The sequence below is a fragment of the Vulpes vulpes genome, chromosome X (assembly GCF_048418805.1).
Source record: "Vulpes vulpes isolate BD-2025 chromosome X, VulVul3, whole genome shotgun sequence".
Taxonomy (NCBI): domain Eukaryota; kingdom Metazoa; phylum Chordata; class Mammalia; order Carnivora; family Canidae; genus Vulpes; species Vulpes vulpes.
The window spans coordinates 82631021-82655991 of NC_132796.1; the positions used below are offsets into that span (position 1 = coordinate 82631021).

Genomic DNA, 24971 nt, shown 5'->3' on the forward strand with positions numbered 1-24971 from the left:
AGTGCAAATATGTAACCAGGGAAGGGTTAAATATTAAGCCATCTTTGATGTGCTCTCATGGAAAGGGTACAGACTTTGGGAATTGCTAAAGCCTGGATTCTGGTCACAGCTCCAGGACTCACCAAAGAGGTAAATAGCTTAACCACTCTGGGCCATGATTCCCACATGTATAAATAGGGGATAATAATTTTTTCACCATGAGGAGTTGCTCTGAAGATTAAATGAAATAACACATTTAGGGTTACCTATCACGAGGCCCGGCATTTGGTAGCTAGTTGACACAGTTTATTTCTTCATGCCCCTCCATCCAATCTTAGGGAATCCCAGAGGGTAGAACAACAGGTTTGCTTAGTGGCCTACAGGGTTTAAGGTCCTCATAATTTCTCTTCCCTACAAACCCTGCTCAGAAGGGCAGCATGGTACTAAGTATATGGGTTTTAGCACCAGAGGGACCTGGTGTCATAGTCTTTGTTCTGTTGCTCACTAGCTATGTGACTCTGGGTACATTTGGAGCCTGTTTCCTCATTCATAAAATAAAAGTAATAATAGCATCAGTTTCTTTTTTAAGATTTATTTATTTATTTGACACAGAGAGCACAAGTAGGTAGAGTGACAGAGAGAGAGGGAGAATCAGGCTCTGAGCAGAGAGCCTGATGTGGGGCTCAATCTCAGGACTCCGGGATCATGACCCGAGCCATGATCAACTGACTGAGCCTCCCAGGCACCCGTAAGAGCACCTATTTCAAAAAGTGATGGTGAAGATCAAATATATAAATATTAGCTGATATTGTTACTTGCGATGGTGTGTACAATGCACTGACTAGTTTACTTTTTTTAAGATTTTATTTATTTTTTCATGATAGAGAGACAGAGAGAGGCAGAGACACAGGCAGAGGGAGAAGCAGGTTCCATGCCGGGAGCCCACGCAGGACTCAATCCCAGGACTCCAGGATTGCCCCCTGGGCCAAAGGCAGGCGCCAAACCGCTGAGCCACCCAGAGATCCCCCTGACTAGTTTACTTTTATACCAAGCAGTTTCTAATCTAAATGAGTGGATGGTTTTAGCAAATGTGTTAAAAATCCTTAAGCAATGATAACTATGTGTTCCTGACTTCCTGGTCTTAGCTAAGGAATTTGGGGGTGATGCTGGAACAGCTGTGAACATCTCAGTTCCAAGCTGTTGGACCTTCTCCCCTAGGATTTTCAGCGTTTTGGCAGGATGTGAGCAAAAAGGACTCCTAGCAGGGGCTGCAAGAGATCTTGGGATAATAGAACATTCTCACTGTGGAGTGTGGGCCTAGGGCACTCAGGCCTCCACCTCTTTAAATCCTGCATTTTTCCCCATCCTAGAACTCTTACACATGTTATTCTCCCTGCCAAGGACACAACACATACCTCCCTTCATTCCATTCTCTTCCTTCTCTTCCCCTTGCTAACTGAATCTTACTCATCAGGCCACAATTCAAATATCACTTCTTCAAGGAAATACTCCCTGAGCAGTAACCTGTACCCCAGTCTCCTGTTTATCTTTAAACATTAGTTGAGTTGGGTATTCTATGTGATAAACTATATCAGAAGTGGTTTAAATATAAAAGTGATATTTATTCAGTAGGTGAATTATTTAACTTTGTCTCCCAATCTAGAAAATTATTGGTCCAGGAAGAAACTTCAGGCTTATCCTGTAATTTTGCATACATCCTGGCACTCTCTTGCCTACCCCCTTAGTGATACCCATGGACTGGCCTGAATTAGTAATTTTTTAGAATTGCTCCAGCACTAGGTGAGGCATTGAGCTAGATGATGTTTGGGGTTCCTTGCAACTCTCTACTGCTGACATTTGTCAGAGTGCTGACAAGTTTTCTGAATGCCAGAGTAGGGAGCTGTATCAGAAGTGTCATCCACATCCTTCTTTTGCCCAGTGCCTTGATCTTGGTGTATAAACGGAGAGTTTTGAAGAGTGGTGTGGAAATGTGGGTGTGAACTGTCTCTGCAGAAGGTGGTATGTTTACTTGGTGCCTAGCAAATGAATGCTTTGAGATTAGAAGAAAGGTAGTTCAGGCATGAGTGCCGGAGAGTAGACGAATTAGAAAGACACCAGTAACTTTGATGTCAAGAAGATGGTTCCAGATGACTTTATGGATGGTGTCACTTCGTATGCCTCCATCACAACCGTAAACCAGGAACGCATTTACCAAAAGGCAGCCTAGTGTTGTGGAAGAAACAAAGAGATTGTCATTAAGATAGAACTGGGGTTAAGATCCCCATATTCAATTGATTATGTGACTTTGGATAAATCACTTAACCTCTCAAGGCTCAATTTTATAATCTATTGGCTATGTATTGAGGATCCACTATGTTTTCAACGTTTTTCTAAGCACTTGGGATGCACTGGTAAACAAAACAGGCTAAATGCCTGCACTTAGGAAGATTACATGTTGCAGGGGTGTAGGAATGGCCGGTAAACCTTTAAATCTGTGAGGTTTCATGATGTTGTCCACACAGGCCTGGAACATGGTGGGTACTCAATAAATAGTAGCTATTATTATTTTTATTTAATAAAGTAATCACCGTCTGTGAAACCAGGTGATTTCTACACAAGCTTAAATTTCTATACCAAGGATCGACAAAAAGAAACAAAGAAACTGGTGAAGCCAAGTAATTTCTATGTAAAAGACAATAGATGGCTTGAACAAAGTACTTGAGATTCTTGCAATAAGGTAATAGCAGGAAACTTGTATGAGTTTTTCCATCCTAAGTGACAATATTTTTTCTACTATGGTTTCCTCAACAGCAGTTCCATTTGTGGCAAAATTAAGCCAGTAGGTTGAAGCTCCATTTGGATAAACTTTCCTCCTTCGTTATCTCCAGGAGATCAAAGAGCATAAATCTGGGAACATAACATTACCCTATAAGCACTCCAGTCATGCTCCTACCCAGGTGATGTTAACCAACCAGACTTTTAACTCAAGTTTGGTGTTCCACCCTTCCAGTGCCATAGCCTCCTTTCTAGAAGCATAGTGTCAGAAGGTGGAAAAGAAGGGAATACTGCTCATAGATTTTCAGTTTATAGTGTCTAGCTTGATAAAAAAAAATTGCAGTTTACATCTTGTAATAGAACAATAGAGCCATGACTTACGTTTTACAATGTATGTAGTTCATTTCACGAGGGGTCACGTTTCATGTACTATCACATTTCCAGCATTACTGTTCCCGTCTTGTACAGGAGTGGGATAGGCATTGGGTCAGTGTGTTAGGGAAGCATGGTGGTGTGCTGTGGGACTTCCTGCCCCTCTTTCTCTGGGCTTCAGTTCTCATCCTAGTTCCCCTCTCTATCAGATTAATTATCACATTGTTTTGTAGCTATTTATCTTGGGATTCCCAACTAGACTTGAGGTTCCCCTGAGGTCATAGACAGTGTCCTAATTGCTGCTGTATCCCCAACACCTAGCACAGGAGTCATTTATAACCCTTTTCAATTCCCCCATCCTACTTTGCATTTAAATCCAAAATCAAAGCTATTTTTCTCAGCATCTGTAATAAACTGAGCAGGTTAAGTCATGGCTTAGTGTATCCTTCTGCTTCAGGTGAAAACCCTGGGTATGAAGGGTTTGGGATGAAAAACTATCCCAACTGCATCTTTGTGGCTTTCTTAGGTTAGCCTCAACATTTTCTTGAGAATGCAGACTCTGGCTTTGGAACTGTTTCCATTTAAAAGCCCTTTCGGGGGGCCTGGGTGGCTCAGTTAGTGGAGCATCAGACTCTTGCTTTCACCTCAGGTCATGATCTCAGGTTGCTGAGATTGAGCCCAGAGTCAGGTTCCACACTCAGTGCAGAGTCTGCTTGCGATTCTCTCTCCCTCTCCCACTGCCTCCCCCAACACCCGCTCTCGAGTGTTCTCTCTTTCAAATAAATGAATAAATCTTTAAGAGCCTTTTAAATTCTCAATGAGCATTGCACTTGGAATATTGAGAGATTTGAGTGTGCTGCTGTTATTTGAAAGCTGTGTGAACTTGGGCACCAAGCTCAACCCTTCAGAGCCTCAGTTTCATTGTCTTGTAAAACTTGGGAAAATAATCTCTGTCCTATCTTAGGATCACACTGGCTTGTGAGCTTCAAATCAAACAGTGGTTGTGGAAAGACTGTGGAAACTGAAATATAGGGTTATTTTCAGCACACGTGTGGTAAGTGTGGTTACCACCCACACTAACCCTTCCTCCTCCCAATTAGGCACTGAGCATTTATTCAGTTCTGAGCACTCTAGCCCTGGGCTATAGCTGGGTGAGCGAGGCATTGTTCTTCCTATCTTCCTGACAAGTTGATCTCAGTTTAAGACTTGTTGCCCTCAGGTCTTTTCAGTCAGCATTTGAGGGGGGAGCTCCTCCCTTGGTTTCTCATAAGCATATTTGTCAGGTGTGCTTTAGAAAGTCTGTAGTTTCTACCTTCTGGCCTGCTTTGTGCTCCCTAGTGAAAAGTGGTTCCTGTGGGGGAAGGGGAAAGGCAACCTTTCTAACCTCTTCCTCTCTTGCACCAGAACTCCCAGTGTCCCCAGACTCCAATTTTTCAGGCATAATTTCTTTCCATCCATCAGGGTGTACCCCTTATGGTATTTTAGACTGATCCTAGGCAGGTAAGTTACATTTTGCAGAAATTTCACTTATTCCCAAAGTGCAGTCTCAGTTGCTTGGTAATTACAAAGCCCAGGACTTCCCCCTGCCTTTGTGGTCAAAAAACACCCTCAAAATTTGCGTCTCTTTGACCCCGGCTTCCAGACTGTGTTTGGGTCTGTTATGAAGGCTCCTGAGGGAGTTCCCCAGCTTTAATTTGGCCAGATGCTCACTGTCCTGCTCAAATCACAGTCCTATTTTCCCCCCACTTTGAACAGCTTTTGCACAGACTTAGGTTCACTCAAACCTGCTCCCTTCCTCCAGCTAGCCACTCAGGGCTGAGAGTACTTGCTTTCTTTGCTGGCTGAGGATCCCTAGTTAGTCAGTCTTAGGTTTTAGTCTTTCCCTCATTCAAAATCATCTTCGTATTTATCCTAGAGGGTTTCCACTGCCCATTCTGCAGTTAATCATAACCACAAGAAGAGAATTTTTCAAGTTGAAATCTAACTGAAATTTACACATATAGCATCTTTTATAGTAAAGGTGGACAAACTGCTGCTACAATTAAAAAACAAAACAAAACAAAAAAGTGTTTTTAGGGGTACCTGGGTGGCTCAGCAGTTAAACATCTGCTTTAGACTCAGGTCATGGTCCTAGGGTCCTGGAATCGAGCCCCCGCATCAGGCTCCCTGCTCAGTGGAGAGCCTGCTACTTCTCCCTCTCCTCCCTCTGCCGTTCCCCCTGTTTGTGCTCAATCACATCCTCTCTCTGTCAAATAGATAAAATCTTTTTTTAAAAAGCATGTTTTTAAAGGATCATTAAAAAAAAAAAAGGAGACTGTACCACCAAGACTATAGGTTTGTAGCTTGTAAAACCTAAAACATTTACTATCTGGCCCTTTATAGAAAAACGTTTGCTGACTTCCTAGAGCTTCTCTTGATATCCAAAAACAGTGTGAAGCAGTTTGACACTATCACCTTCTCTCCCAAGGTTACAGGAAATTTCTGACTTATTTATTGCCCTATTTTACCATCTCATCTACCGCTTCCATTCAATTTCTAGTCTAGCCGTGAGGAGTTTAAATGGTTTTTGTTCTACCTCTTGAACTCAACTCACATTTCATTTCTTTCCCAGGGAATAAACTAACTTCCTTTGGTGAGACCAGCTTCTTGGTCCGCTTCCCCACCTACCTCTAGTTAATGTCCCTTTGGCTTGGCTGGACACTTTCGAAAAGTGAGAGCTCCTTGCTCATATTCACAGCGTCTTAGAAAAATGCTGAGGTAATTTGAAGAAGGAGCAGATGTTAAATATGGGGAGACTTTTGTGGCAGACTAAAGCCATAAAGACACTTAAAATCCCCCCTGCAAATGAAGACTAACTGTTTCACCACCCACAAGGTGATTTCTTTCCATAGCTCTTCAGAAGAAGGCAGGATCGCCTTACTAGGGCTCAGCTTACTCAGCAGAAGGGCTCATCTCCTCCGTTAAAATGTATTTTCTGCGGAATTTAGTCTACTCTCATTAATTTTCCTTGTGCACTGCCTTCTTAGAGGATGGGCCATGCCTAAATAATGTTGCCAAACTCCAACAAAGAACATCAGCCGCTAGTCCTAACACAAACACTTACTGAAAAAACTAGTTCATATCTACCATGTGATTGGTGCCTTGAGGGGTACTTCAGCCTCCAATACCTCCAGTGTAGCTGGACAGACAACATGGTAAACTAATGAGGCAAGGAGTTCTCCCATACAATTCAGAGGAGTGAATAGCCTCCGTTTTAAGTAGTGTCTCCCTGATTGTCCCATAGCACAGATACATTTGCCAAATTGTCATCCGATCCTGACTATATGGTTGCTGTAACCATGCTCACTGTAATAGGGAAGAGAAGGTTGGGAGCAGAATGAACTTTGATTGCCAAAGGAGGTATATGGTATGTGTTCAATGAAGTCAATATAGGTAGAGAAGTTAGTAGAGGGTATTCCAAGGTTGTGGGATAATAACATTACAAGAGTTTACAGTCTGAAAAACTCTGGTTTGTTTTCAGACCGAGTAGACAGTTTGTGTAGAGGCCAGGAAATGTTTACTTATTCATTTGTTTAGGCTAGGTAAGGTTTAGTTCAGCTTTGTAAGGTAGGGCTAAAATTTTGAGGAACTTTGAATATGGACTAAAACAAATAGAAATTGTTCTTTTGGAGGTTTGGGGGAACTGATGAAAGTGGTGTTTTATGAAGAACCACCTGATGGTGTACAGAATGGTTTGGAGGGTGTACCAACTGGAGGCCAGGAAGATTTGACAAAGCATTAAGAACGAGGACAGCCAAAGCCAAGAGTGTACAACCTCTTACTCATTCTGTCCATTTCTCCTTGATTCATAAATGCTACTTGGTGGGGGCAAGAAGGCTGACATTGGACTTTCTAGGGTCTCTTGCCACTCTCCGGAGAATACCTTAACCACTGCCTACATCGCACTTCACAACCAGAGTCCACATACCTCTCCTGGGTCAAGAGCAGTTAGATTGAAGTGGGAGAGCTAAAGCCAGCTAGTGGCCAAGACCGTGAAAGTGTTTCAAGGATACCTGCAAGTGTCTATCCCTTTAAAAATGTCTCATCCACCTGCTGTTGAATGTTCTCTCAGAAGCCAGACTTATGATGACCTCACAGAAGAATGAGGAGACTTGTTGACTGATGATTCCAAAATTAGTACCACCTGCCACATCTCTTATACGATCCATGTATCAAACTGCCTGCTGAAATCCCCTGAATGCTACATGGGCATCTTAAAATGAATATCTATGAAACCAAACATATCATCTGCCTCCATCCCTACCCATAATTCTCACCTGCCTCTTCCTGTATCCCTCATGTCCATGCGTGACACCACTATCTACCTCATTGCCTAATTACTCAAACCAGAATCACAGGAGATGTACAAAAATTTTCACAAATATGACAGAGTACAGGACTCCTGCCCCAAACAATCGACCCATTGCATGCCAGTCCATCCTTACAGCTATATTCCTTTTGGTTTTTATGGCTTTTTCATCTCTAAGGTAGTCCCCTTTAAAAAGAAAATATTTCTGTTGTGGGGGGTCACACCTCTAGCTGACCCCTTGCTATGAGTTATTACCTTAGCAGGCAGAATAACCACAGCCAAAGCAAGAATGTGGAAGGACACAAGTCAGGGCACCTTACTGGGTGTAGGCAGCGGGGAGAAGGTGGGACCATTATGGAAAATGGCGTCTCTAACCACTGATGTAGGAGTAAAATAAAGACGAATACTGCCTACTTCATCCATTTGCCAAGGGCTTGCCCCAAGGGTATCAAGGTTCAAGAGGTATGACCTGGGCTCCATTACTGAGGTTGACACTTAATGGGCCTTAGATATGCACTCTCCCCTTCCCAAGCCATAAGCCCTGAGGTGAAGACCTCATTTTGTCACACAAAATGAACTGTGTATTTTATTAAATTTTAAGAATGAAACAGTGCCACATTGTGGTCCCTGCATAGTGTTTCATGAAATGTGTGAAGAGCTCATTTTAGAGCAGGAAAAATATCACTGGGAATATGGATACATCAGGAAAGATACGGGCAGGAAACAACATGAAAGGTGTCCTAGAACCGTCCCCACTCTTCTTTCATAGCCACCCCAGGGAGAGTGAGCTTGTGAAGAACTGTGTCCTTGGATAAATGGTATAGTCCAAAATGCCAGGAGAAACGTGGTCTTTAGAGTACCTAAATATGCTACATACACGGGCAAATAAGACAAAGAACATGTGTTTGCCAGGTTATAGGTTAGGTAAAGGCATCTCTGGGATCCTGAAAATAATAGTCCAATCCATCATAGAAAACTGAAGTCAGCTTTTAAAGGGAGAATAGGTCCCATCTTTTTTTTTTTTTTTAAGAGTCTATTTGTTCATGAGAGACACACACACACAGAGGCAGAGACATAGGCAGGGAGAGAAGCAGGCCCCATGCAGGGAGTCCAATGTGGGACTCCATACCAGGACTCTGGGATCACGCCCTTGGCCCAAGGCAGATGCTCAACTGCTGAGCCACCCAAGCGTCCTGAATAGGTCCCATCTTATCTTTGTATTTCCTTGGTGCCTAGCATAGTGCTTGGCATGTGGTAGTTATTCAGTAAATGTCTCATCAATGCCCGAATAAGGGTGTGTATTAGTTTACTAGGGCTGCTATAACAAAGTGCCGCAAATTGAATGGCTTTTAAGAATAGAAATTTATTCTCTCACAGTTCTGGAGTCCAGAAGTCCAAAAACAAGATGTTAACAGGGCCTCACTCCCTCTAAAGGTGAGAGGGGAACCCCAGGGATCACTTGGCTTCTGGCATCATAATACTCCAATCTCTACCTCCGTCTTCACATGACCATCTTTCTTCTATGTGTCTCTATATTTCCACATAATGTTTTTCTCTGTATGTGTCTGTCTTTTTTTCTATTAAAAGAATACCAGTCTTGGGGTGCCTGGGTGGCTCAGTCAGTTAAGTGTCTGACTCTTGATTTCAGTTTAGGTCATGACCTCAGGGTTGTGAGATTGACCCCTGCATTGGGCTCTGAGCTCAGTGCAGAGTCTGCTTCTCCCTCTCACTCTGCTCCTCCCCCTACTTGCTCTCTCTCTCAAATAAATAAATAAATAAATAAATAAATAAATAAATAAATAAATAAAATCTTTAAGAACACCAGTCATATTGGATTAGAGTGTACCCTAATGACCTTATCTTAAAGTTATTATATCTGTAAAGACCCTATTTCTTTCTTTTTTCTTTTTAAACAAATTTAAATTTTTATTTATTTATTTAAGTAATCTTTAAACCCAATGTGGGGCTGGAACTCACAACCTCAAGATCAAGATTCCTATGCTCTTTGGACTGAGCCAGCCAGGCACCCCTGCAAAAACCCTATTCACAAGCTCTGTGGGCTGGGCCTTCAACATGTCTTTTGCGGATCATGGTTCAACCCACAATAGGACCCAAATGAGCCCAGGTTCCTAATAGCATTCTTTGGTTATTAAGTTTGGAGGACATAATCCTTCTCCAAACCTAGCTTTCGGCTTGATCTCCACCATGGTCAAGTTCTCACTCTCTCTTTCTGGAACATTCTTTTTCAGAGAAAAAAATGTCTAAAATCTTTTCTGCATGGCCATGCTTTTAATATCTTAATCTACTTGGACAAATGGTATGCCCATCCTCATCATGATTGGTTTGCTTCCTTTCTTTTTTAAAAGGCTCTTTGTTCAAAGTCTTTCAGTGTGACAATATGTTTATTTTCTCTAGTTTGCAAATATTAGAGGTGGGGAAAGGAGGATTCTTGAGGAAGCAGGAAGGACTGAGATATTGAGAAAACAAATGGAAAATGTTTCAGTCCTACCCCATGCTATAGAGGACCTTATTGGGCCAATTGGCAAAGCTTGGATAAAATATTGTACTAATGTTAATATCATAGAAGTTGTTAAGTGGTACATAAGAGAATAAATATCCTTACACCTAGGAAATATACACCGAAGTACTAGGGGCAAAAGGTCACGATGCATGCAACTTACCCTCAAATGATTCAGGAATATAGATAGATTGGATAGATAAAAGAAAATGATTAAAAATGTTAATTATAAGTGAATCTGGGTAAAGGGTATGTGAGTATTCTTTAAGCCATTTTATTCTTGCAACTTTTTAAATTAGAAATTTTTTTAAAGACTTTGTTTATTTGAGAGAGAATGAGTGAGAGAGAGCGCACGTGTGTGCACAAATGGGGGGAGGGGCAGAGAGAGAGGGAGAAGCAGGCTTCTTGCTGGTGGCAAGACTAGATCCTGGGACCCTGGGATCAAGACCTGAGCCAAAGGCAGACGCTTAACCAATGGAGCCACCCCAGCGCCCCTATTAGAAATTATTACCAAATAAAAAGCAATTTAAAAATGTATGGAATGTTAATTGAAGAACTGGATGTCTCCCCTTTGTTAAAATATTTGCATTTTAGGCTAAATAAGCAAATAACATATTTTAGCATTATTATTCAAATATACGAACATTTATTGAGGTCCTACTGCGTGCTAGGAATACTTACACATAAAGTCTTATTTATTAGTCCTCCAAACACTATACCATTTATTACTAATCCTCTTTCATCGATAAAGAAATTGAGGTTCATAGAGGCTCAGTATTTTACTTAAAAATCACAGGACAATTACATGACAGATCTGGGATATGAACCCATCCCCTCTGGCCCCAGGTCTAGTACCTCTTATACTACACCACAATCACAAATGGCCCATTTCAACAATTCTGAACATAGAAATCTTTAACTATTTTCAGCCTGACTTTCTAAGCCAGTGGTCAGGAGGTCAGTGGGAGGGTTTTCTCCTTTCTCTGGCTCCATAGGGATTATAGCCTTGGACCCGGAGGAGCCAAAAAGGGAGGACCAGCCTAAAGAAACAATGTTTCTGTCCTTGTTTGATAAATGGAATTAGCATTCCCACACGAACAGGAAATGTTGAATTGTTAATAGCCTCCCTTGGGTTTATTATATATGGTATATCTACATGCCTTAGCTATACCCAGGAGGTATTCAAGATAAGCAGTCCCATCTGAAAGTGACGTTGTCCTGTTTTTTGTCAGTTAGTCTAGTGACAAGAGGAGAGATTAAGCATACTGCTTAATTTTATATTACAACACAGCACAAACATATAAAGTTAGTTACATGTTGATTGTAACATTTTTTGATAGGTTGGACATAAACCAACCACATATTTATGGAATGTCTATAATGTACAAAGCACTGGACTAAGTACAGTGGGGGATCTAAAGCAGATAGAGACTTATGTCCCCAGGACTTAGAAACTAATTACGAAAATGAAACATAAAAGCAGAGAATGTTAACCCATATAAGGTGATATAGGCAAATGTGCTAGAGGTGCCCAGAGGGTAGATAATTACTGTGGGTCTGGATTCCTTAGGGAAGGTTTCTTCTTGGATGACCTGGACCTTGGAGGATGAGTGAGATTTGGATAAGCAGAGAAGATGTGTTCAGCAGATGGTCATGGAGGTGGAGCAGTACAGGTTTCATGAGACTGAATTGAGTCAGATTGTAAGGAGCCTTGATGCTGGGCAGTGGAAGCTTATTAAAGGTTTTGAGCCAGTAAGTTACATAAAAGGAAAGCAGTGTTTGTAGAAGTCCTGGCAGTAGTGCATAGAATGAAATAAGCATTGACTCACACACAAGCTTGGATGCACAACTGGGGGGCTTTACAAAAATAATGATACCACGGTCTGAACCCAAGAGATTCTGATTTAATGGTGTGAGCCAGGGCCTTTAGTTTTTTTTTTTTAAGATTTTATTTATTTATTCATGAGAGGTGCAGAGACACAGGCAGAGGGAGAAGCAGGCTCCCTACAAGAAGCCCAATGTGGGAGTCAATCCCAAGACCCGGGATCACACCCTGAGCTTAAGGCAGACACTCAACAACTGAGCCACCCAAATGTCCCTGGGCCTTAGATTTTTAAAAAGATCCCCAAGTTTCACTAATAGGCAGCAACGTTTGAGAACCTCTGAAATGGAGGAAGGAGAGATACTAGCATGGAAACCAGGTAGATGGTAATTCCAAGGCAAGCTTAAAACCACGAGTCCTGGGACTGCTGGAGTGGGTGGCAAAGGGAATAGAGAGGAAGGTTTGGACATGGGTGACATTTCACAAGAAGAACTGACCGAGCCTCTGGATAGGCTGAAGGCAGAGAATGAGACGGAACATTTAAAGATGCTGGCATGATTTCTGGGCTCAATATCTTGTTCATGGTAGGCACCCAATAAATAATTGTTGAAATAAGCTGAACTTACTGAACTTATCCCATGCTCCATTAGCAGGGATCTGTATGTCAGGGAAGAAAAGTCAGTTTGCGAGGAAGAGGGGGATTTTGTTCCCAAGCCAAGTATGAGAAGACAGCAAGTGATCCAGATCGTCAGTCCCTTTGGAGAGGTAGCACTGGAATTCTGAGGCAAAATCAGAGCTGGGGACCACCAATAAGAAACCATCTGTGTAAAAAACAAACAAACAAACAAACAAACACCCCATCTGTGTGATGGATAGTGGAAATTCTGAGACTGAATGATATCACCTAGGGAAAAGACTCTAGTAAGAAAGAAGCAGATTGAAGAGAAAACCTTACAGAAGGCAGATTTATGTTTTTGTTGTTTTTAATAATCAGAGGGCCCTGTACATGTATGTAAACAAAGAAGATCAAGGTAAAATATTTATCAGGAGGGGTGCCTGTTTGGCTCAGTCTGTTAAGTGTCTGCCTTCGGCTCAGGCCATGATCCTGGAGTCCCAGGATCGAGCACCCCCATCAGGCCCCCCTCTCAGTGGAAGGTCTGCTTCTACCTCTGACCCTAACCTGTGCTCTCTCTCTCTCTCTCAAATAAGTAAGTAAAATCTTGTAAAAAAAAAAAAATATATATATATATATATCCACCGGGGGATACCTGGTGGCTCAATGGCTGAGTGTCTGCCTTTGGCTCAGGGCAATCCCGGAGTCCCGGGATAGAGTACTGTATCGGGATCCCACAGGGAGCCTACTTCTCCTTCTGCCTATGTCTCTACTCCTCTCTCTGTGTTTCCTGTAAATAAATAAGTAAAATCTTTAAAAAAAATATATCTACCAGGAGCAAGAAGGGAAGAGATGTCCAGCATTGCATAGCTATCCTAAGAAACAGAAGTCAAGGTCCCTCTCTTTAGATACATTACAATCCAGTTGTGTAATGGATGTATTAGTCAGTAGAGCTGTCCATACTGGGCAGCAGCGGTTTATCGCCACCTGCAGCCCAGGGTGTGATCCTGGAGACCCGGGATCGAGTCCCACGTCGGGCTCCCTGCATGGATCCTGCTTCTCCCTCTGCCTGTGTCTCTGCCCCCCCCTCCCGTGCCTCTATGAATAATAAAAAAAAAGAGCTGTCCATACTAAATGGGACACTAAAAATGTTCATAGGAAAGGCAGGAAAGTTGAGCTTGGATAATGATTGGGTATCCAATTTGTGTTGAGGTTAGAGGGAAGGATGAAAAGATGAATTCGGAGATTGTGAAAAGCAGAGGTAGAGAGGACGAGTTTGCCCCTCTGAGAAACCCTATCTTTTCTGTCACCTGCCCTGAACACTTCAGCTCATTGCCTACTCCTACCCTCCATAGAACCCACCCTTAATATATGGCTTTTTTTGAACCCAGTATTGCCCTAAGTCAGCAGACAAGCAGATCAGTCCCCTTAATTTGCCTTAGCCTAAGATGTCTCTGGCGGAACATTTTTAAAAATATTGCACGCCTGGGGATCCCTGGGTGGCGCAGTGGTTTGGCGCTTGCCTTTGGCCCAGGGCGCGATCCTGGAGACCCGGGATCGAATCCCACATCAGGCTCCCGGTGCATGGAGCCTGCTTCTCCCTCTGCCTATGTCTCTGCCTCTCTCTCTCTCTCTCTGTGACTATCATAAATAAATAAAAATTAAAAAAAAAATTTAAAAAAAAAAAAAATATTGCACGCCTGAGTAGATGGTTCCTTTAAATGAGTATGAATCAGATGGATAAAAGAGTACAAAATCAGGTGACTTTAGTACACCTCATACAGATTTGAGAGTCTTTCCCTAAAGTCCATTCATTTAAGTATTTAATGAATTAATGTGTTCTACATGTTCAGAACTGTGTATCAAGATGAGATGTCGGAGGGTGGCCCAGACAATTCCTCAACTTCACAGAACAGGCTTGACTGTGCCTCTCAGAAGAATTTCAAGTTGCCAACCTCTGGTGTAGGCCCAACCTGAGACACTCCACAGGTTACTGAATCAGCTCATTATTTGTTTAGTGCCCTACCATTTGTTTGACATTATGTAGACACAAGGCTCTATTGAATGAGGAGAGTGTGTTCCCTGGTAGGGTCATAACTGGGGCCTTGGGATTGCAATCCAAACAACCTGTCATGCATTTCAGTCACACATAGCAGCAATATAATTCTGTTGCTTTGGAAATAGTTAAAAGCTAGTTTTACAATAAGAAGACAAGCTCTTGAAAACATGGAGGGGTGCGGTTGGGGTGTGATTGACAGACCTGTCATTAGTATTTGACAGATATCCATGATTGTTTTTTCTAACAGGAAAATGGTGATTCTTAAAAGCAGTTTTAGATTTCTGCTTCTATTTTTTTTTAAGAAAGCCTCTTTCTTCAACTTTTCTGTGTAGTGTCAGTAAATGAACTGTTTCCTCTCAAATCATGCATATTGCCTTGCAGCCTTCAACTGCATAGTAATATATCACAAACATTTGGATGTGGGAAGGAGAACGGCCAGAAATAACCATTTAGGTCATGTGGGCTTGCAAATGCATCTGTTTACGCACAGAGGGTCCCTACAGAAGACTGTTTTATTTCAGGGAATATTTTACCCTGATGACAAACTGTAAGCCAGTGAGTCATTTTCATGGCCTGACATTTTGCTGTAAAAGTGCTTGAAAGAGGGTGTGTCCCTTTTGCTGGCTGCTTGTGTCCTAAAGCAAAGTTGCAGGAATCTTGTATGACACTCATAGGTTGTACTGAACAGTAGACCTTTGTGAGAGGGGGTCAAAACGGAAACTTCCATTCTTTCAACTTTATTTCGATTACCTTGGTATAGAATACCAAGTGGCAATAATGTGTAATTCAAGAACTACAGACCAGAGTTGGTATAATCTAGTCAGAATACCTGTAATGTGACCGTTAACTGTAGCCATCATCATATATTAAAACATTTCATTTTCATGTATCTCTAGATTTCTATTGATATGCTGACGGTACTTTCTAAAAGAATTCCGGAAGTCACCAAGTTACGTTCCAAAGGTTTGTTTTTTTGAACTCAGAAACAATTTTCCCATATAAACAATGTTATAAATTATAGGCATACTCCCAAACCAGCTCACCCAAGGCTACTTAACCCATAATATGCTTGAAGTATAATAGTGTGTGCATCATATATAATTGCATTTCTATGAAAAACAGAGTTCAGCTCCAATGTGGGAAAACCAGAAAAAATTTCCTTTTCCTTCAGGGAGTCCCCTCCGGTGCTACTCCTTACCCCAACTCTAAATCCTTTATTAGTTAGACAGTGTGAAAGGGAAACATTCTTGGTTCCAAGCCTGGTGTGGTTTCTTTAGGGGCAGAAAAGAAGGCAGACACATTTAGGCGTTTGAGGTTGGCCACTCTTTCTTTTCTGTCACCAGGTATGGATCAACCTGCTGCCCAGACAACACACAATGTCTTTAAGGAATTTGTTTTGGAATTTCTATCGATAGTAGTGGTGGAAACCGGGATAAAAATGAACAGATCAGTGGTTCCACTTCTCTATATTTATTCACTCACTCAACAATGCATTAATCAATTCCTACATAGCAAGCAATGAGCTCTAAACCCTGGGGATACAAACATGAATGAGCCCTTGAGGTCCTCCCAATCTAGTGACAGGCATGGACATATAAACAAACCATTGCAATGCAGCGTGCTACCTGCGGTGATAGAGTGCCATATTAGGGAGAGTGGTGGCACAAAAGAGGCAGTGTTCTGCCTGGCCTGAGGGGGTGAGGGTGTCAAAGAAGGCCCCACCAAACCTTGCCTTGAAGGATGAGGTGTTTGTCAGGCAGATAAGGGAGTCTGAGAAGGCATTTTAGGCAAAGACAAGAAGTCATGAAATACCACATTTGGAAAAATAAGAGCAATTTTGTGTGGTTTGACTAGAGATACAAAGCAGGGCAGTGTTCGGAGATGAGGCTAGGTAGGGGCATTAAGGGAAGAGCCTTGCATGTCAGGGTGAATACTGCATTTTATCTCATAGTGGTTAATACGGAGGATTGTGGCCAGACTCACCATTCTAGTGGCAGTATGGAAAGCTAGTTGAATAGGAGACTAAAGGGAGGCAGAGGTTTTTTTAAGGAGAAGAGGAAGAGAGAGAAACATTTTAGTTTAGTTATATTTTTAATTTTAATTAAGAACATTAAATTGTGGTAAAATAAACCCAAAACAAAATTTACCATCTTAGCCATTTTTGAAGTATACAATTCAGTGACACTAAGTACATTTACATTGTTGTACAACTGTCAACACCATGGACCTCAAGAAATTTTTCATCTTCCCAAGCTGAAACTCCCTACCCATTAGTAACTTCTCATCCACTGTCCCCCGCGGCCCCTGGCCACCACCATTCTACTTTCTCTCTCCATGAATTTTACTACTCTACTCCACTTCATATAAATGGAATAATATAGTACTTGTCTTTTTGTGACAGGTTTCTGTAGCTATTTTAATTTTTTAAATGAAGTTGATTCATGTTTGTGCTTTAAAAAAAATTCCATATATTATCAAGATGTGCACAAATGAAAAGTAAAAGCATTGAATGGATGCTACAGATTTTAAGGAGATTTGCAAGATCCATTTGGGAACTAACATTTGCTGAGTGAATGTCATATGGCACTATTTTGAGTGCTTTACATATATAATTTAATTTACCTCCTAAGACATATGTGATTTTATTTACTCATCATAGTCAATCATTTAATCATGTATCGTCACCAGGGAGAGGGGTATGAGAACGAGGCAAATAGTCAGGGTTAATGCCATTATGACTGGGATGTAGAGAGGAGCTTCCATGCCAGTGACAAAACTGCAGTATACACCAATAAACCCCAACCTTCAACACTGAGCAGAGCAGAGCAAAGCAGGGGGAGGGTGTATAGCTCAGGTGCACCTCAAAGGTGCAGCTCAAAGGACCTGTGTCAGACATTGGCTTCTGAGTTCGAAAGACTTGTTGTCAGACATGCTGCCTGGTGGGGATAGCGTTCTTCTTGATCTTTCTCTGCATTGACTTGAGAACTTTTAGATGAGCTGCCAGAAACTTCTGACACCACCTTGATCCCCTAGTATAAATACAGTGGATATACATCATACTTATTATTGCTGCACTAGCCTAGACTGGCATTCCTTAAGCTGTGTTTCATGGAAGCATACTAGTTTTCTATAAGATGGTAGTATGTAGTCATCAAGAAGAAACAAACCCTGGTCAAATACATTTGGAAAACTTCATATTAGTTGCTTCTCCTAAAGATTCATAGCATATACAAGCTTATAAAAAACCTCTAAGATGTCCCATAATGGGTGATAAACCTGTTGAAAATTTAACCACTATTTCCCAAACATTTTGACCTCATCTTTTAATTTTATTTTGTTTTTATTTTATTTGATTTGATTTAATTTGATTTTTACTTTCCTCCCTAGAAACATCAATATATATGTGATAGGACCCTAATGTTCCATGGATCTCAGAAGCATAGTGAGTAGGTAGGAACCATCCAGGAAATGGCAAAGGCTGCCCTGAGGAAGCATCCCAGATATGTAGGATTCATAACTGGGCTTAATAAGCAAGATGCCAAAGGTGGTACCTTCAACTTTGAGGGTGATTAGACTATCCCCCAAATGCCTGGGGTGATGATTTCTGCCAAAAGGTTTAACTAAGTTATAAATCCATAAGTTCAAAGGTTTTAAGAACTTCTTACAAAGAGCTAGCCCCAACCACGTTGCATTTCCCACGAGCTTTTTTTTAATTTAAGATTTTATTAATTTATTCATGAGAGACAAAGAGAGGGAGAGAGCACGTGAGAGGCAGAGACACAGGCAGAAGGAGAAGCAGGCTCCGTGCAGGGAGCCCAATGCGGGACTCAATCCCGGGCCTCCAGGATCAGTCCCTGAGCTGAAGGCAGCGCTAAACCGCTGAGCCACCTGGGCTGCCCCCCACTGGAGTTTTTAAACTATTATTAAGGCTTCCGTGCTTTCACTGTCCAGGGTTGAGGCCTGAAGCCTCTTATCCATGCATGACTCTTAGGCTACATTTTCTTTTGCCTACATTTCTGGAAGACATACAAATTGATATAGATTTGAAAGGAAGATGAGAAATCCACTTTCCAAGGAAGGTAGATAACGTGAATATCACATCATGTTCCCCTGTGTAACAAACCTGAAGTCTCCCAGAGACTTATGAACAACACTGTATCTCGTTATGCACTAGAACACCCTGGGATTTCAGTCTACCTGAGCAATAATGTGATGTACAGCTATAATATGATGTACTCTAATATCCTTGCTTGAGTGAGTAGAACACCTCATTCTGCACAGCTCTAGTGGCATCATTAATTCTATGAAAAACTCCAGAAATGTCAAGTCAACCTTCTAAACAACAGATTTCTCATCCTATAAGGGATAAAAATGCCAACTACCAGAGTCTACACCATGCTCTAAACATCAAATATAGACTGTAAATTGCCTGGTCATTCATAGGATATCACCAGCATTCCATGAGATGTAGCATACTGGTAAGAATACACATCTTGGAGTCATACAGATTAGATTTAGACTCTAGCTCTGCAGGGCACCTGGATGGATCAGTTGGTTAAGCATCTGCCTTTGGCTCAGGTCATGATCCTAGGGCCCTGGGTTTGAGCCCTGCATCTCTCACTTTGCCCATTCCCCTGCTCATGCTTGCTGTCTCTTTCTCTCTCTCTCTCTCCAATAAATAAATAAATAAAGTTAAAAAAATAAATTCCAACTCCACAAATGAACATTTCTGTTATCTTTGCAAATTGTTTCAAATGGGATGCCTGGGTGGCTCAGCGGTTTGGCGCCTGCCTTCGGCCCAGGGTGTGAGACTGGAGACCAGGGTTGGAGTCCCACGTCAGGCTCCCTGCATGGAGCCTGCTTCTCTCACTCTGCCTCTCTCTCTGCCTGTGTCTCTGCCTCTCTCTCTGTGTCTCTCATTAATAAATAAATAAAATCTTAAAAAAATAAAAATAAAAAAATGGAGTAGCAGTGCTCGCTTTGGCAGCACATATACAAAAATTGGAATGATACAGAGAAGATTAGCATGGCCCCTGCACAAAGATGACATGCAAATTCATGAAGCATTCCATATTTTTATCATAGTAGTTCCTACCTTCTCCCCTACTGTGTTTCTTTTTGTTTTTATTGTTTCACTCCATTAAAAAAATAAAATGGAGGAGCAATACCTATTAAATAAAATTGTCACAGATTATATATATTGTATGGGCATAATGCCATGTGCATAGTAATAGTAGTATTAATGATAGAACCATTGACTGAATACTTAATATGTGCTCATTGTAAAAAATACTTTATATGCATTATATAATTTAGTATATCCAAACACTATTTTATGCATGGACCTTCACAATTTGGTCATAGGTGTGTCACAACTTTGGAGTTATGATGCTCTCCGTTGTTTTTAAACTGGATTCTCTCAAAAATATGCACAAATATATGCATCTTTGGGCAAACATCCTGCACCCTATCTTTCCTTGGCCATTACATCTCCAATTATGGCCTGATTCATCTCCTGGATCTGGAGGTTTCATCTTTGACACCTTAGTCAGTACATTACACTTCTCTTCAGTACATCATCCCTGGATTTTTGATCAATGACTCCATTTTTGTACCCATTGTAGTAAAATATACAGGTTGCCTCACTGGACTTATTATAAGATTACACATCTTCTAGATTACATATCTCTTGAGAGTCCTCCATTCTACACCAAATGTGGCTTCACCTTTGTGTCTTTCAATTCCAACCATGCCTCCTGCTATCTTAATTAGATGTGACTGCCTAATAAAGACTCTAACAGCACAAATATCCTTCAGCTAGCAACATCCTAGAGCAAATTTAGTTCCAATCTGTGTCAAATCCCTGGATAATATCTTAATAGAGGTCCAGGTTTGGACTTTTCTCAGAAAAATTAAATTATAGGTTCTTGGACCTGGTGCTGGTTGTATTTGGTTTTACTGTCTAGCATCCCCACTTCCTTTGGGGGAATGCTTCTCCTGTCCAATGGAGTGATTCTGGTGAGGCAGCTGCTAATCATAGTGCCCTGTCTCACTGGTCACAGGGGTGGGCTTCTGACTCAGGCCCCTCCAAACATAAAACTTCATTCCTCTAACCACATTGATTGTTCTGGGTTAAGCATGTAATCAAGCTTAGCCAATTTGAGTCCTTCCTTGAGGTTTTCAATTTTGAGCTAGAGAAAAATGGCCTTGCTTTCTGTGTCAGAAATCTAGGAGAAAGAGGGCTGTAAGCAGTCATCATCCCTGCCATAACAAAAAACCTGCCATGAAGAAAAACCTAACTTATTAGAAAAGAATGAGGCCAACAAACAAAGAAAAGCAAAGGCAAAAGATGGACAGAGATATTCCTGATGGTATCACTTGAGTGTCTGGTCTAGATATTTCAGATGTACCTTGATTCCCAGTTATATGAGCCAATAATTTTATTTTTCTTTTCAAGTGACTTCGATCTGGGATTATGCCATTTGCAAATGTACTTTCCCATAACTTCCATTGTCTATCTGGTTGCTTGGCTCTCTCTGTATTTCAGATATATTCCATGTTCTAGCAGCTCCTTCTCCTTTTGCATAAACAGGACCTTACTCCATACCTGGCTTTTTGTGGCCCACTACCACTAAGCACGATCCAGCAGTATTGGGCTCTAACCTGTAATGGAGCATACATTTTGAAGTAGCCATTGAGTCAAGGAATTGTTCTTCAACATCAGGGTAGTATGAAGTAGGAGCAGATAGGGTTTACAATGAAACAGTGAGGCACCCTAATAGGGGACATATTACAATAATGAGGAAATCCAGAGCTAGACAATACTCAGAGCATGAAATAAGAAGTTAAAGTTGAGAAGAATGTGATTTTCAGTTTTTGGTGTCCTCTAGTTATTCTAGTTCTCTCTAGTTAACTATTTACATCGTTACAACCAGCAATGTCTAGTAACCCATTGTTATTCAAGTAAGAAATGGGACATTAGTATGGAGTGGAATGTGCATTTCTGATTCTCTTGGCTTATTCCAATTGTAGTTGTCTGTCGTATGTAGCTGTTAGTTATCTTGTTACTAGGTAACTAGTTATACATTTTTTCTCTTTTTTCTCTAGTTTTATATAGTTCTGAGTTGCTATGCTATTTAACAAAAAAATAAAAAGTTAGATTTTGAAAGATTGAGTTTTTAAGCTTTTTGGTTTACTCTGCTTATTGTTATTTTCACTGAAGTGGTTGTGTAGTCAACACTAGTTACATCTAGTTATCAACAGTCAAGCAAGAAATGAGAACTTATAGGTGAAATTATCATTCTAAGCCTCTTGGCTTACCCAAGTTATTCATTATCTAGCTCTTAGTTAGCTAGTTACTAGTTAACTTTCTCCTCCATTTTCTCCAGTTTTCTACGGTTCTTATTCTAACAATATATATAAGATTAGATTTGAGAGGATTTTTTTTTTTTTTTTACTTTCTTGGCTTCCTCTACTTGCCAGTATTTATATCAACTTATCAATAGTTGTTGACCAAGCCTGTTTCCTTCTCTTAGAGACACAGTTGAACTACCTTTCCTAGTTCTCCTTTGTAAGTGGGGCCATCTGATCGGTTCTCCCCTGTGCAATGTGAGCAGAATTGATGTGGCGCTTCTGGGCAGAGCCAGGTAAGGGTGGTTGTGTTTTCTCCCAAGCTCTCCTTCTTTCCACAACAATCTTAGAAACCATGTCTTGAAGGTGGTGTTATTATTATAAGATTGAAGGAGTCTGGGTCCCTAAATGACTGGAGTAGAGGCCCCTCTGCCTCCTTCTGATTACATTGGACTTTGACTTGAATGAGCAAAAAACCTTTACAGAGTTAAGCCACCGACATCTTGAGATTTGTTATAGCATTTAGCCTATTCTGACAAATATATCCTATCATAGTACTTATCATACTCTGTTGTAAATTGCTTGTTTTATTTCTCCATCTCCTCCATTAGACTGTGAGTTCCTTAAGGGCAGGGCCAGTGTCTATTTATGCATTATTATATCCCTAGTATTTAGTGCAGTATTTGACACAGTAATTACAGTAATGAATATTATCATAAGAATACAGTAAACAAATGTGTATGCTCTGACAGGACCCCCCCTTATTGTCTCACTAATAAGGACCATCCTTCATTAAAGAGGAGATGCTAATGCTTTACTAGTGGAGACTCAGCACCTCTTCCTTAAGTTTTGATTGTAGGTAGGTAGAAGAGCTTTGTAATGATTTTGAGTTAAGTGATAAGATTCAAAGATTAGCCAGTGGCTTACTCGTAGTAGATTTAGAGATTCTTCATCTTACATAGTTGAGTTACATTTTAAGTTGCTTATAAGCAGCCAAGAGAATTTTTCTAAAAAGCTGAATTTCTCTTACGGAGTCCATAGATGTCAGTATAACATAAAACAAATGTACTGAAAACTGGCTTCATGGAATATACATAGCAAGGATATTTTGAAATTCATATATATATATATGGGAATCTATGAAATGGCAATTAGATTACTCATTCTAGATAAAAATCTAACCAAACAAACAAACACAATCAGCTAAACTAGTATTTGGCAATACACAACAAAAAAGAAATCTGTTTTTTTGAGTTTTTTACTTTCCCAGGTTGAGAAATCACATATAGAAATGAGCCTAGTGTTTTTTAAATGAGTGTTTATAATCATCAAGCAAATTTAACTAAAATCTCATCAATCTCTAGCACATGTTTTGAAATGTGAGAGGAATTTTCTAAGCTCATAGGAAAAAGAAATGTGCAGTGTTAGGCGGAAAGATTTTTCGAGGCTTAGAAAAGGTCAGTGAAAAGAGTTCTAAGAAAATTCTAGAACAGTCAGGCCATGCTACTTCCTGAATTGCTTTGTCCAGTTGAAAAGGAAACTGAATCTAATTTTAAAAACAAAACAAAACAAAAAACAAAAAAACCTGGGGGTTATCTCAAGGTCTACTTCATGCCAAATAACCATTTTGCTTTTATTTTCAACTCTCCTTTTGGCTTTGTTCAATGCAACCTGAGTATGTGTGGTATTCCAGAGTGCTACAGGGCGCTGATGGACTGCTATAATTCAATACACTGGGTATATTGTTTTTACTGCTCTACACATATCCTTATAACAGATCCTCTAAGGAGAGTGCAGAGTGACAGGGAGCTATTGTGGAACTACTAAAAGACAATGAAGATAAGGTTGCAATTTCCAAATGAAAGTTTTTATTATAATTGCATCTGTGGCACATTTCTTAACCCACTTACATAGAAGACATTGCCAATTACTTCTAAGAGTCAAAAAGAGACAATTAGGTCCATATTTGTACGCTAATAAGCATTGCATTATTTAAACCTGTTTTTCTTTTTCAACTATGAAAATGAGAATTGAGCAGTGGCAATGGAAACATATAAAAGTAGTAATTACCTTCTTCAAAGTGCAGCTTTCCACATAAACACATTTCCGCTAGCAGGCTTAGTAGCTATTTTTCAACAATAAAATTCCGTGAATAAACTTCATTTTCCCCTGTAGAAGTGGCCTGTAGAATACAGAATATCAAATTACCTTAAAAACATCTCTAAGGAAAGCAAAGTTTGCTACCAATGTTGCGAATTTCCTATTTTTTTTTTTTTATATTTGAAAGCCTACCTTCATAGAATATGCTAGCACTTCCATTTAATTCTTTTTCCCTTTTGGAAAAAAATTTCAGCAGGAAGGGGAGAAGAAGGTTTTGCCATGTTCTTGTTAATTGGTATTTGTTGTTAAACTCCAGAGAGACTGGGGAACACGGCTATTGAAGGACATGGAATTTAATCCCAACAGATCTTGTGGAATATCTCAGTCTTAAGATGTGTCTGTCTCTGTGAATGTTCAACAAGTTCATGTTTGGCCTTTGTCAGGTGGGCTGGCTGAGGGGTAGATTTTCATTTACCAAGATTATCAGGAAATAAACAATCATGAAATCCAAACGAATCCACACCTTAATCGGGGTTTTGTGGTGCTTAGGTTACAGTGCACATTGATTATTTGGCACATAATGTCGAGCATTAGCTCATTATCGAATATTAGCTATCACATCTGCATCATGCCAGTTTCACTGAGCAGCCTGCATGTCTGCTGCTTCTGCACGTTTCACACACTGCAAACACTAGTGGAAATAAAGATGAGCATGCCACACACCGCCAAATGAAAGTTTTAGTTCTATTCCTCTCAATCAGGAGGACTCTTAGGGGACAGAATTGTGAGTTCTTCAGATACCTCCATTCCTCATTTTTCCAGCACAGAAGGCAACTGATTCTTATGCTTTCCAACTCACAGTGCAACCTTGGGTAAGTCACTTAACCTTTTTGTGCCTGAATTTCTTCATCTGTCAAGTGCCTGTGTTGATGAACATCTGCCCCACGGGGCTGGTGTGAGTATCAAATGATATCATGGTTGTCGAAAGGCTTGGTAAATTGTAAAGTGCTGTACAAGGGCAGTGTTATCATAATG

General features: G+C 40.7%; 1 long non-coding RNA gene and 1 other non-coding gene across 2 annotated transcripts; one reads left to right on the forward strand and one right to left on the reverse strand.

The window, feature by feature from the left end:
• Positions 1-755: 755 nt before the first annotated feature.
• LOC140596161 (uncharacterized) lies at positions 756-24251 on the reverse strand. The gene is made up of 3 exons (XR_011998177.1): positions 24129-24251; positions 23907-24018; positions 756-2202 (listed from the first exon to the last, which is right to left on the reverse strand). It is a non-coding gene; the product is annotated as an uncharacterized lncRNA (long non-coding RNA).
• Positions 19458-19564, forward strand: LOC112908453 (U6 spliceosomal RNA). Its single transcript, XR_003232930.1, has one exon. It is a non-coding gene; the product is annotated as a U6 spliceosomal RNA (small nuclear RNA).
• Positions 24252-24971: the final 720 nt, after the last annotated feature.